Here is a 12,190-nt window from a genome sequence, read left to right as displayed (position 1 = left end):
AAGTCTTTTGGTGGAGTGGTATGAAAAGGGATATAGCGGATTTTGTGGCTAAGTGCCCTTATTGCCAGCAAGTGAACGTAGAACATCAGAAACCAGGAGGTATGGCTCAAGAGATCAACATTCCTACTTGGAAGTGGGAAATAGTCAACATGGACTTCATTACAGGTTTATCTCGTACTCGCAGACAACATGACTCCATTTGGGTGATTGTTGATAGAGTTACTAAGTCTGCGCATTTTTTGGCGATTAAGACTACATATTCGGCAAAGGACTATGCGAAGCTTTACATTAATGAGATAGTTAGGTTGCATGGGCTTCCTTTGTCTATCATCTCAAATCGGCTTCACCAAATTTTATTTTGACACTTTCTGGTGTAAACTAGTGACACATCTAATATTAAAATTGAATTAAACAAAAATCAATTGCCTTATTTAATACTCAGATCTATTTTTTAAAATATGGTGATACTACAAGATTCATTCATTTTGTGGCTTTTGTATGTTAAAAACTTCAATGGTTTTTTTAACTTAATTTTTAGAATTGATGTTTGCACTCCTAAAACATAGAATTGGATCATCACATTTATATTTTTGTTCCATTTTCTCATTTTTTTTCTCCCTTCGTGGAGTAGAGAATTTCTTCCTATGTTCGAAGTCTATTGCAAAAAAATAAATGTATCCCCTGAATTAGAAATATTATTTTTTGTGATTATTTATCAATTGGAAGACACAAATATTCAGATAAGAAATAAAAAATAAGGCAATGAAGATGATCGTATATTAATAGGTAAAAAGTGAACCATGACGGTTAATAATATACCAAATTTAATTTAAAATTTGAGATTTACAAATATCCTAAGTTTACAGAAAGATGTCCGTGAATCTTTTAAGCTTGTTGAAATATTTTTTTATGATGTTCATTTAACTAGAATGGACATGTTTATGTTGTGATAATTTTTCCGGTTTGGCCATGGAATGTTAATTTTGAACAACTGTTGTTCTGTATATCTATTTTTGGTTGTGCATATTCATGCGTTATAATATATCTTTTGGGTTTTATTTATACTATAGTTCTTTCCCAATAGTTGTCTTTATTGTCAAACTGGGTGACTTATCCAATTCATAATTTGCTAGAGAAAAAGTCAACGTAAGATACTATGGATAGTTTGGTTGATAATAGGTGACTGATATGATCCAAATAAATTAAGTTAATTTTAAAATGATCCATGATATTCAGTGTTAATGTTTTCATTTAGTTGTTGTCATTCCTATAGATTCTAATGCTTCAAGTTGGTATTGATAGTTGTTTTTCTGTTTGGTTGACATTTTCCATGAGTGGTAAGTGTTTGTCTTTACCTTTTCATTTCTTGTACCCTAGAAGTCCTAACTAACCTTAAAATGAGTATGTATGAATTAGCAGATAAATACATAATAGATAGGCTTATGATGCTATGTGTGTGCATGTTGACATCTTCCTGAGAGTGAGTGTTTGATTCTGAATCTTAAATTCTCTAGTTTCATTTATACTATATGTTTCGGGGATGCTCTTTTCCTATGTTGGCACATATAAATAGAAGAGGTGATTGCCATTCTCAAACAGTTTTCATGAAATGAGACATAGATTGTATGAATGATAATTGAGCTTAAATGTTGTCATGTCATAAACTGTGGCTTCTATGATTCAGCGTTAGTGTCAAGTCGAATTCTTGCTTGGTAGAAGAGTGAAGTATGAGTATGTATAATGTTGAAGATTTGTATTCCTTTAGGATAAGAAGTTTTTTGTTTTTTTGTGTTGTGATAAGTTTGTAGTTTACGTAATTGTAAGTTTCTAAGATTATACTATTGTGTTTCAGAGAGAAAAAGAAGGCATTTACGATGCTTAAGCCTTGAAAAGTAGGTTTTCATAATTTACAGGCGATCAAGTAGAAACAAAGTAAAAAGGTTCAAAGCTGAAAGTGATCAAATAGTTTGTTGTCATAAACTGATGTTGATGTCTTCACATGTCCACATGCGGCTCCACTAACTTACCTTATTGCAACTAGAGAAAGAATGGTTGTAGAAAAAGGTTGGTGTGGGGTAAGCAGATGCGGCCACAACTCCTAATATGGGGATGCATCTCAACTACATATCAAATGAAGTCAGAAGCGACAATTTCACCATACTATTTGATATGGGAAATCACATGTGACTGAAACAACAAATGCAGTGACGCGGTGTGTGTAAGACAAAATTGTAATGACCCGGTCAGCTAATTTTGGAAATTGTTGTAAAGTTATTATTTTACCCCTCCCGATATTGGCCTCGAATCATTTTTGAATGAGTTTTGAAATACATTTCGAGTTCCGAGTTAGAAGTTGTGAATTTTGAAAATTTTGGAAATTGGAAAGGCTAATGTTGTTCAAAAGTCATTTTCGGTGTCCTTAAGAGCTTCGAGTGTTATAATGGAATTCTGTCAATTACATCAGTTTTGGCATGTGGAAATAGGTCTATAAGAGTTTTCGGTATTTGATTCAGAGTCTTTTTTGAGGATTTGAGGTCCTAAGTTGGAAAATTTTGGAATTTTAGCCTTTTGGATGACTATTACCAGTTGATTCGAAAGCTTACTTACCGATTAAATTTTGACATAAGATTTTACTTAATTAAACTTCAAACAACCATATCTCTTAGAACAAAATGAATTAGGTGACCTATGACCGATTCAATTGAAGTTCTATGAGTACCCTTTCCAACGCCACCAAGTTTGCCTCATTTCGAGTTCAGAGAAAAGAGTTATGGCTATTTTACCGGCGAATGTCACATCACAGTTTCTGAGTCAATTCCTATGAATTGCTTCTACGGGTCCTAGAAATTTCGATGACCCGTACAGTCAATTTGTATAAATCTTTAGAGAAGTCAAATTTTGGGGACCAATTCCTACGGAACCATTCTACTGGCCGTAGGAACTTCTACCAGTCGTAGTTTGGATCAGTAGAATGAACTTTTGTGCCTAAATTTTTTGTATAAATTCTACAGATTGCCTCTACGGTCTATAGAAACTTCTATGGGTTATAGATTGGAACTATAGAATGAAATTTGATCCTTAAAATTTAGGTGAATTCTAAAAATGGGATCTATGGTTCGTAGAACATACCACGAACCGTAGAAGGCCCCGTGAATTGTTTTTGTCACCTTTTTAAGAAGGGTATATCAAACTTTTCCCACCCATTCTAAACCCAAAACCTGAAATTTTACTCTAAGTTAAGGTTTAGAACAGTGTTAGATGATCTTTAATGTTCATTAAAACTCCAAGTCATTAGATAAAGGTTCCGAGAGGATAACAGCTAGAGTTCGGGCGTTTTTCAAATTTTCAACAATCTCGCCAAGTAATTTGTTCTGCTAGGTATATAAGGCTATCATAGTGATGGACTGGGTTCGTCCTCATGCGCTACATCTACTTTCTATCAGTAAAGAATTATCTAGGTTTACATCCTTATTTTTTATAATTCTTGAGATAATTTTTGTTGTTGAGTTTTGAATTATATTCCTGATTTTTGAGTTGCTATATCTTGCATTGAGATTCTTGAGTTGATTGTGCATTTCTATTATTTAGAATAAACACTATTACTGATTTATTGTTAATTTATTACCAAGTTAGCATTGATAATCCTTTAACACAACTTTTTTTTTATCTTAAATTGATTTTTAAGAAAGTAAAGACGAGTTTTAAGTAGAGTTTAAAGAGTGATTTGAGTAAAAGTATAAGGGAAGTAAGTTTACCCAAATGTATCAATTTTTAAATTGGGAAAAGAGAAATTTTGATCTATTAAAGAGTTAATGAGTTTAGAGATATTCCATAGCAGTACACTCTTTTAAGAGGATATTTTTGAGCAATTACCTCAAATTGAGAAAGAGTATATATTATACATATGAGCATGAATATATATTTGTTGGGAGTACTATTGAACACTGATATGGGGATAATTTCAGACAACTCACGTTCCTCCTAAATGATGTAGCCGACATGGGTAATGCATCATACTTTTTAGATGACTCATTAATAATGATTTCGAGAAGAGCTTTAGTTAATCTAGTTAGTTGAGATGTTCTATATCCTGACAAGATACAAGGCAATTTTTTTAGCTTGGGAATGATATTGTATCCTCACGTTGCTCATAGTGATGGTTGTTGGTTAGAGAATCTCCAAAATAGAGTTAAAAGTATATTTTATAATATCAATTAATATGTTGAGTTCAATGATAAGTAAGTATTTATAAAGTTCAAATGATTTCTCTCATTTATTTCTTTACATTCAAATTAGTATATATTTATTTATATCTATTTCAGTCCTTTCATTCAATCATTTCTCTTCGTCTATATTACATACTCGTACATTCAAAGTGTTGATGTCATTTGATCTGCATCTAATTATGATGCAAATACAGGTGTTCAAATCATAAACAGACACTTCGTCGAGATCAGTTTGCACTCCCAGATTGCATTTGGTGAGCCTCTTTGCATTCTATACCACTCAACTCTTATCTTTTAATAAGTTGTTTGACGTGTTACGGGTCTTGTCTTGATGTCCATCTTGAACAATAGAGGCTTTATAGATAGTTATATTTGAGTATTTTTCCAATATTCCTTTGTTAAACTAATTTTTTAGCTATTTTGGTTTTCAAAATTTTTTGAGACAGTTAAGTACTTTGAGATTAAATAGTTTAATAGTGTTTAAAAGCTTAATTCTTCTTGGATTAGTCTTTAGCTAAATAGCCAGCTAGGCTAAGGGTTCTCTTGTGGATCATCAATGGTTCTCGAGTGCCGGCCACGTTCACGGTGTAGGCTTGGGTGACAGTTGGGATTTTGATTGGCAAAATAACAAGGTTTTTCAAAAACTTGTGTTCTAAGCTAAAATGATGATTGTGGACTGATTTGCACTCTTTTTTCGAAATGGTTTTCACAAATGAGCTTCTAATTTCTTGGGATATATATTCAAGTAAATATGTTTGGATTCAAACCTCATTTTTGGAATTGCGTTCTTCAGTTGATTTAACCCCTTTCTCAAAGTGAATGATGTGGGTGTGATTATTAATTCTGGATTCTTATTTTCATTACTTGATTCAAGAAAAATGGGATTAAATAAAGCAATGTGTTGATCGTAATTATTTGTGAATTGCCTTGTTGTTGACCCTAAACTTGTTGATGAATGAAATGCTTTGATATCATTATTGTGGACTTGGATTGTTTGAGTTGTTTTCTCTTCCTTATGGTGTGAAATTTCTATTTGCATTGATTCTTTATACCGTGAAAGAGACATGTGATGATCATGCCGACGTAAATGGTTCCGGCAAGAGATATGATATATAGCTGAAAGGAAATTGTTCTGGTTAGTGATATGATATAAATCCTTAGGGAACTGGTTCTTGCTACTGATATTATATTTTAGGGAGATGGTTCCGGCAAGTGATATCATAAAAATGAAGTGAAATGGTTCAGCTAGTGATATAATATAAAGGCGAGGGAAAAATGGTTCCAGCTAGTAATGTTGTGCCGAAGAGAAATGCTTTCGGCTAGAGTTTAATCAACTGTACACTTGTCATAAATCTACTTGAAACTTCAGAATGACCTACTTGGTACTTGTGATTGGCATTCTTGAAACTTATTGGTTATTGAACTGGGATTGTTGGACTGTAATTGTTAATCCTTTGGAATTGTGTATTGTAAAATTGTTAGATTAGACTGATTTATGCATGTTGTAGTTGTAGGAGATTAGGTTTGGATAAAAGGTGTACTCGTATTCTAGAATAATTTTGATTTATTTAGTAGGTTGCTTTCTAAGCATCGTATTGTTCGGTACTTACTCCTTGATTCTACACGTATGTAGGTTCCAAGCTTAGTTCTGTGTCATTGCTTTTATTCATCGCCATTCTCTTTGGCTCAACAAGGATTTTGAGAGGTAGCTTCTTGTCATCCTGACGGGCCCTCTTCTTCCTTTATGTTTATGCTTTGTTGTATTTGAGAAATAAAGACTTTTGAAATTTGTAATTATCTTTCAATTTTGTCTTTATAAATTAGTGGATTGAACACGTGACAACAAGGTTTCGGGAGATATTAGAAGGACTAAATTCTTTCCTCCTTTATTTATCTTGTCTTCCTTTCAGCCTTTACTAGCAGTTTTTGGTTTTGCAGCAGACTTGTTGTAGTGGGATAGACGAGTGCCGTCTCTTCCATTTTTGGTTCGTGCGACTAATTTATTCTTAACTTTGTTATGCAATTCTAGAAACTATCAATACCTATTTTTACGATCTTATTAAGGTGGCTCTTAATTCAGTTTTATCTGGTTAGTGAGTTCTTAAGATGCTATTGTCAAGAGAGGAATATGTTGCTACCTTGTGATTGAATCTTTGGTTATTGAATATAATCATGTCTCTTAACCATCCTTGGAGATATAAGGTTTGGAAATGCGCTTATTGAGAGCCTTGTCTCTCTGTTATCAAGGCTTTTCTCTTAAATATAACCATAGGACATTTTTAGGAAGAGGCAACTCTTTTCAAACATGGACTAAAACTTATTGGGGCCATTGTGGGTTGCTGTAATGATGGCCAAGGGACCACTAGAGTGATTCGAGCTATAGTATTCAAGGGACTGCTATAGTGCTCCAAGACAGTCCTTTTCTGGATAATCCTATGTAAGAGAAATATTGTTTCCTCCAAGGCGGGTCGATCCCAGATTTACTCGACTAGATAGACCCAATTTTAGACTGTGGAATTTTACTGCAGGTATTTTTAAAATGAAAGGATGGATCATTACATTTAAAGAAGTTTAACTAAACATGACATAAACTCAATAAAATTGAAGTTCTTTCTTCCGCTCTCTTATAAAGAGATAGTGTAACGACCGGGTTCCGTCTTTATAGAAATGCCAACGGGTGAAAATTGGGGCTGGAAAAACATTTTCGTAGTAATTGGGTTTTCCCAAACTTGTCAAGATTTGGAGGAAATCAGAGTCACCTAGGTTTAGGGAAATATGGTAACAATCGGATGGAGTAATTATGGGTTCGATTGCATGAGTGGTTAGATACTTGTTAAGGAATCGGTACGACTTTACGGAATTGAATTTGAGTGAATAGATCTCCAGGAATCGATCTTAGCGTGAAGGGTATTTTCTAAGCGTCGTGGGTTAGAAATGTGTTGTGGAATGGGGTTTGAAATTCTTTAAAATAGCATTCAATGTCGTTTTTGCCGCTTTGGCGCTGGGTTGGGCCACTATGGCGGGGCCGCTACAACGGTTTATGGGGCGTTGTGGCGGGTACGACGAGACTTAAAATCGAAGATGAAAGACAACTAGCTCACTGGTTAAAGAATTCCGCTTTGGCGAGCACTTTGGTTGCTCTGACACCACCGCTACAGCGGTCTGAGTGTGGCGGGCCAGAAGCAACTTAATGTCGTTAATAAACCCCTAAGCGACCTTATTTGGCTCTTTTTGACTTTTAGAACTAAGGAACGAACCTCAGGCGATTTCTACTCATTTTTCACCATTCTTGAGGCTAAAGGTAAACTTTTCACTCCCTAAATCCATTTTCGATCCGTATAAGGTAATAAAATGGATGAATATTGATGGGGGAGGGTTTTGATCTTAAATCTATGGTAGAAACAACCCTTTATTAGACAAATGGGATCATGGGTTGATCTAGGGTTTGTTAGATTTGTTGGTAATTCGGGTAATTAATAATTGTTTATAATTCATTCCTGCATTTTATTGATTGTTTGTAGACCAACAACAAGCGGAACAAATTCGGAAAGGGAATGATCAAGTTTCTTAGGGTTTCAAACTTGTTTGGAGGTAGGTGATGGTTGTGATTCTATGATTGTGTGATGTATGTTGGTTCTTGCTTCATTATGATACTTGTATATGTATGAATGTTGCAATGTTGATCACACTTGTTGTCAATGCGATAGATAAATTATCGTTACCATGAAATCATGACTTAAATGTATGATCAAGAGGATATACTTGTGTTTGTGATTCTGGTGTGTGAATGGGATCGAATTGCCACGTTCCGGCATAACTAAGTTGGATCGGATTGCCACTTTCCGGCATAAATTTAGGATCGGATTGCGACGTTCTGGCATAAATATAGGATCGGATTACCACGTTTCGACAAGCTAACTGTGTGGGTTTGGGTTCCATGAGAGGACCAATGATATGATGATAAATGTGAAATGTGTTGTTGATTCTCATGTTGATGATGTTGTATATGTTGATATATATGCATGTGATTATAATGTTGTTTGACTTATTTATGTTGCACTAGTGGGATAGCCGCGTGATCCTACTAGTACACTGTGGTTGTGTACTGATACTACACTTGCTCTTATTTTTGTTGAGTACAGGGCATCATTACTTCAAATTCAAGGGTGAGCAAATTCTTCCGGGTTGCCATGGGATTCTCTTTCGTCTATGTCCATCATTTTCGGACTTAGATATTTGTTCTAGTTAGTTGTTTAGTTCATTAGTTTGGGAATGTATCTCTTCTCTTTTAGACTTGGATCATTTGTTTAGATGTTAATGTACATTGACTTTCAGGTTCTAGGTATTAAATTTCCGCATTTGTTAGTTAATTAACTTGTTTCCGTAACTTAATTGCCTTAATTTTGTTTCAGTTGCTTAGTTTGTGTTGTAGTAGTGGTTCTCCCACCGGATAATTAGTGTAGGTGCCAATCACAACAGTCTGGGTTTTGACAAAGTTGGTATCAGAGGCTAAGTTCGTTGATCTTGATGTACCAAAACTAGTGTAATAGAGTCACGCAGAACGGTACGGGGACACCTTTACTTTTCTTCGAGATGCTATAGGAATTTAGGAAATCTCTATTTTTCTCTTGACTCCTTTCGTGCTATGACTTGATTACAATTGCTATCTGACGATTCAAATTGGTATCGAACCTCCTTCACTCTTATGTTCACAGATGGTTAATACTAGGTATAACGGCGTTAGGCACGTAGCTCTTGTTAATGCTCCAGCTGAGGAATCTGCAGTGAGAGGTCGCGGTCGAGGCAGAGGTAGATGAAGAGCTAGAGGTAGAGGCCGTGGGAGAGTAGCGCCTATTTTGAATATGGTACCGATTGATAATGTTCCTATGAACGAGAACCCTCCTGCGAATAATGAGGAGATAGTAGAGGATATTGAGGTTGAAGAGGTTGAGGAAAATGGACAAGAGAAATAGATGCCAGCGGAGACTGTGGTTGTTCCTCCCATCGATCCGGTGTTAGCTAAGCAGATTATGGCGTTCTTAAAAGGGTTGGCTGGTCCTGGAGTGCTTCCATCTGTTCAAGCAACTCAGGCTCTCGCTAATCCCCCTGTTTCTAGCACTACGCCTAAGATGGGTGGAAATGTACGTATTGATGCCTTCTTCCGTCCTTTGTTTGGTTCTGTTATGACTGGGAACGAGCATGATATGTTGACTAAGTTTCTGAAGCTTAAGCCTCCGGTATTTCATGGTTCAGAGACTGAAGATGCTTATGAGTTTATCTTAGACTGTTATAAGAGGCTATATAAATTGGGTATTGTTCAACAACATGGGGTTGAGTTCGTGTCTTTCCAACTTCAAGGTAAGGTCAAGCAGTGGTGGAGAGCTTATATGGAGTGCAGGTCTTCTATTTTACCTCCACTTACTTGGACCCAATTTCATGCTCTGTTTCTAGAAAAGTATTTGCCCAGAACTTTGAGGGATCTCAAGAAGGATGAATTTATGGCTTTAGAGCAAGGTGGTATGTGTGTGGCTGCTTATGAGGCCAAGTTCCATGCTTTATCCAGATATGGTACGCAATTAGTTACTACTGAAGAGGAGAGGATTCGGTTATTTATTAGAGGTTTGAATTCTGAGTTGCAAGTATTATCTATTCATATAACTTCTGCAGGGAGGAGTTTTAATGAGGTGGCATACTATGTTAAGAAAGTGGAGGGGGTGAGGCGAGACGATCAAGCAACGGCATTGACAAAAAAGGCCAAGAACTCGGGTAACTTCCAAGGTTCTTAAGCAAGAGGGTCCATAAGGCCAACGCTTGCAGCCAAGCCAATTCAGTCCGCTATGCCCGCCTCTACAGGTAACTACTCGAGAACTCCATCTCATAATTTTTAGGATAGTCAGAGTGTCGTGCCTTCGACGGACGTTAGACCATCGTTTGATAGTACTTACTACAACTATGGTGGACCTGGGCATGTGAGGAGATATTGTCCCCACCCACGTATGTTAGATTCTGTGCAGCAGCAGCAGTCTAGAGCAGTGGTACCCGCGGGGAACGGTAATAATAATAGAGGATATCCACAAGTGAGCCAGTAGGTAATCAACAAGGCCGAGGAGGTAGAGGAAATGGTAATGGTAATGGAGGTAGGGGTAACGTGCAACCAGACAGGGAAGTGGCTCATCAAGATGATAGGGCTCAATGTTATGCTTTTCCGGGCAAGAATGAGGCGGAGGAGTCTGACGCAGTGATCACAGGTACTATTCTTGTTTGTGACCGGATGGCTAATATGTTGTTTGATCCGTGTTCTACTTATTCATATGTATCTGTGAGATTTGCCTCTGATTTTGAGATGATTTGTGATATTCTTGAAGCCCCTATTCGTGTTTCTACCCTAGTTGGAGAGTCAGTCATAGTTACTCATGTCTATTGTGCTTGTCCTATTGTGTTTATGGTTTTTCAGACTTGGGATGATTTGGTGATTTTGGATATGATTGACTTTGACATAATCTTGGGCATGACTTGGTTGTCACCCTATTATGCTGTGCTTAATTATAATACTAAGTCTGTAACTCTAGAAATTCTGGGAAGGGAAAGTAAGAGTGGGAAGGGGTGTACAAGCCTAAGCAAGCTAAGATTATATCCTCCATCCAGGCTAGTAAATTAGTAGAGTACGGTTGTTTGGCTTATTTGGCTCATGTTAGGGATGTTGAGATTGAGGCTCTATCCATTGGGTCTATTCCTGTGGTGTCTGAATTTAGTGAAGTGTTTCCTAATGACTTGCTTGGTATGCCTCCGGATAGAGATATAGATTTTTGCATTGATTTAGAGCCTGGTACGCGCCCCATTTCTATCCCTCCATATCGCATGGCTCCGGCAGAATTAAGAGAGCTTAAGGCTCAAATCCAATAGCTCATTGATAAGGGATTTATTCGCCCTAGTTCTTCCCCATGGGGTGCTCCAGTGTTGTTTATTAAAAACAAGGATGGTTGTATGAGAATGTGTATAGATTACTAGCAATTAAATAGAGTCACTATTTGAAATAGGTATCCTTTGCCTCGAATAGATGATCTTTTTGACCAATTGCAAGGGGCATCGGTTTTCTCTAAGATTGAGCTAAGGTCTGGTTACCATCAATTAAAAATTAGACCATAAGATGTGCCGAAGACGGCGTTTAGAACTCGTTATGGGCACTATGAGTTTTTGGTTAGGTCTTTTGGTTTGACCAATGTGCCTACAACTTTCATGAGTTTGACGAATGGGGTGTTCAAGCCATTTCTTGATTCCTTTGTGTTAGTCTTTATGATGATATTTTGGTTTATTTGAAAAGTGAAGAAGAGCATGCAAACCATCTTCGTACTGTTTTAGGTGTTCTTGGGAAGCAAAAGATATATGCTAAATTTTCAAAGTGTGAATTTTGGATGAAATCGGTTGCATTTCTGGGGCATGTAGTGTCAAAACAAGGTGTAATGGTAGATCCTCAAAAGATTGAAGCGGTTAGGATTTGGGTTAGGCCTAGCTCTGTGACGAAAGTTAGGAGTTTTGTGGGACTCGCTAGCTATTATCGCCGATTTGTTAAGAATTTTGCTTCAATTGCTACTCACTTGACCAATTTGACCAAAAAGGAGATACCATTTGTATGGAGTAAAAAATGCGAGGAGAGCTTTCAAAAGCTCAAGACTATTTTGACCACCGCGCCCATTTTAGCATTACCGGTGAAAGGTAAAGATTTTATAGTTTATTGTGATGCTTCTCATTCTGGATGGGGCGCTGTGTTAATGCAGGATAAGAATGTTATAGTCTATGCGTCGTACCAATTTAAGGTGCATGAGATAAATTACCCAACCCATGATTTGGAGTTGGCGGCGGTGGTATTTGCTCTTAAGATCTGGCGGCATTATCTTTATAGTGTTAAGTGTTAAGTGATTACTGATCATCATAGTTTGCAGCATGTGTTCACTCAAATGGATCTG

Source organism: Solanum tuberosum, unplaced genomic scaffold (genome assembly GCF_000226075.1).
Source record: "Solanum tuberosum cultivar DM 1-3 516 R44 unplaced genomic scaffold, SolTub_3.0 scf00178, whole genome shotgun sequence".
Taxonomy (NCBI): domain Eukaryota; kingdom Viridiplantae; phylum Streptophyta; class Magnoliopsida; order Solanales; family Solanaceae; genus Solanum; species Solanum tuberosum.
Note: the sequence above shows the minus strand (reverse complement) of the source record.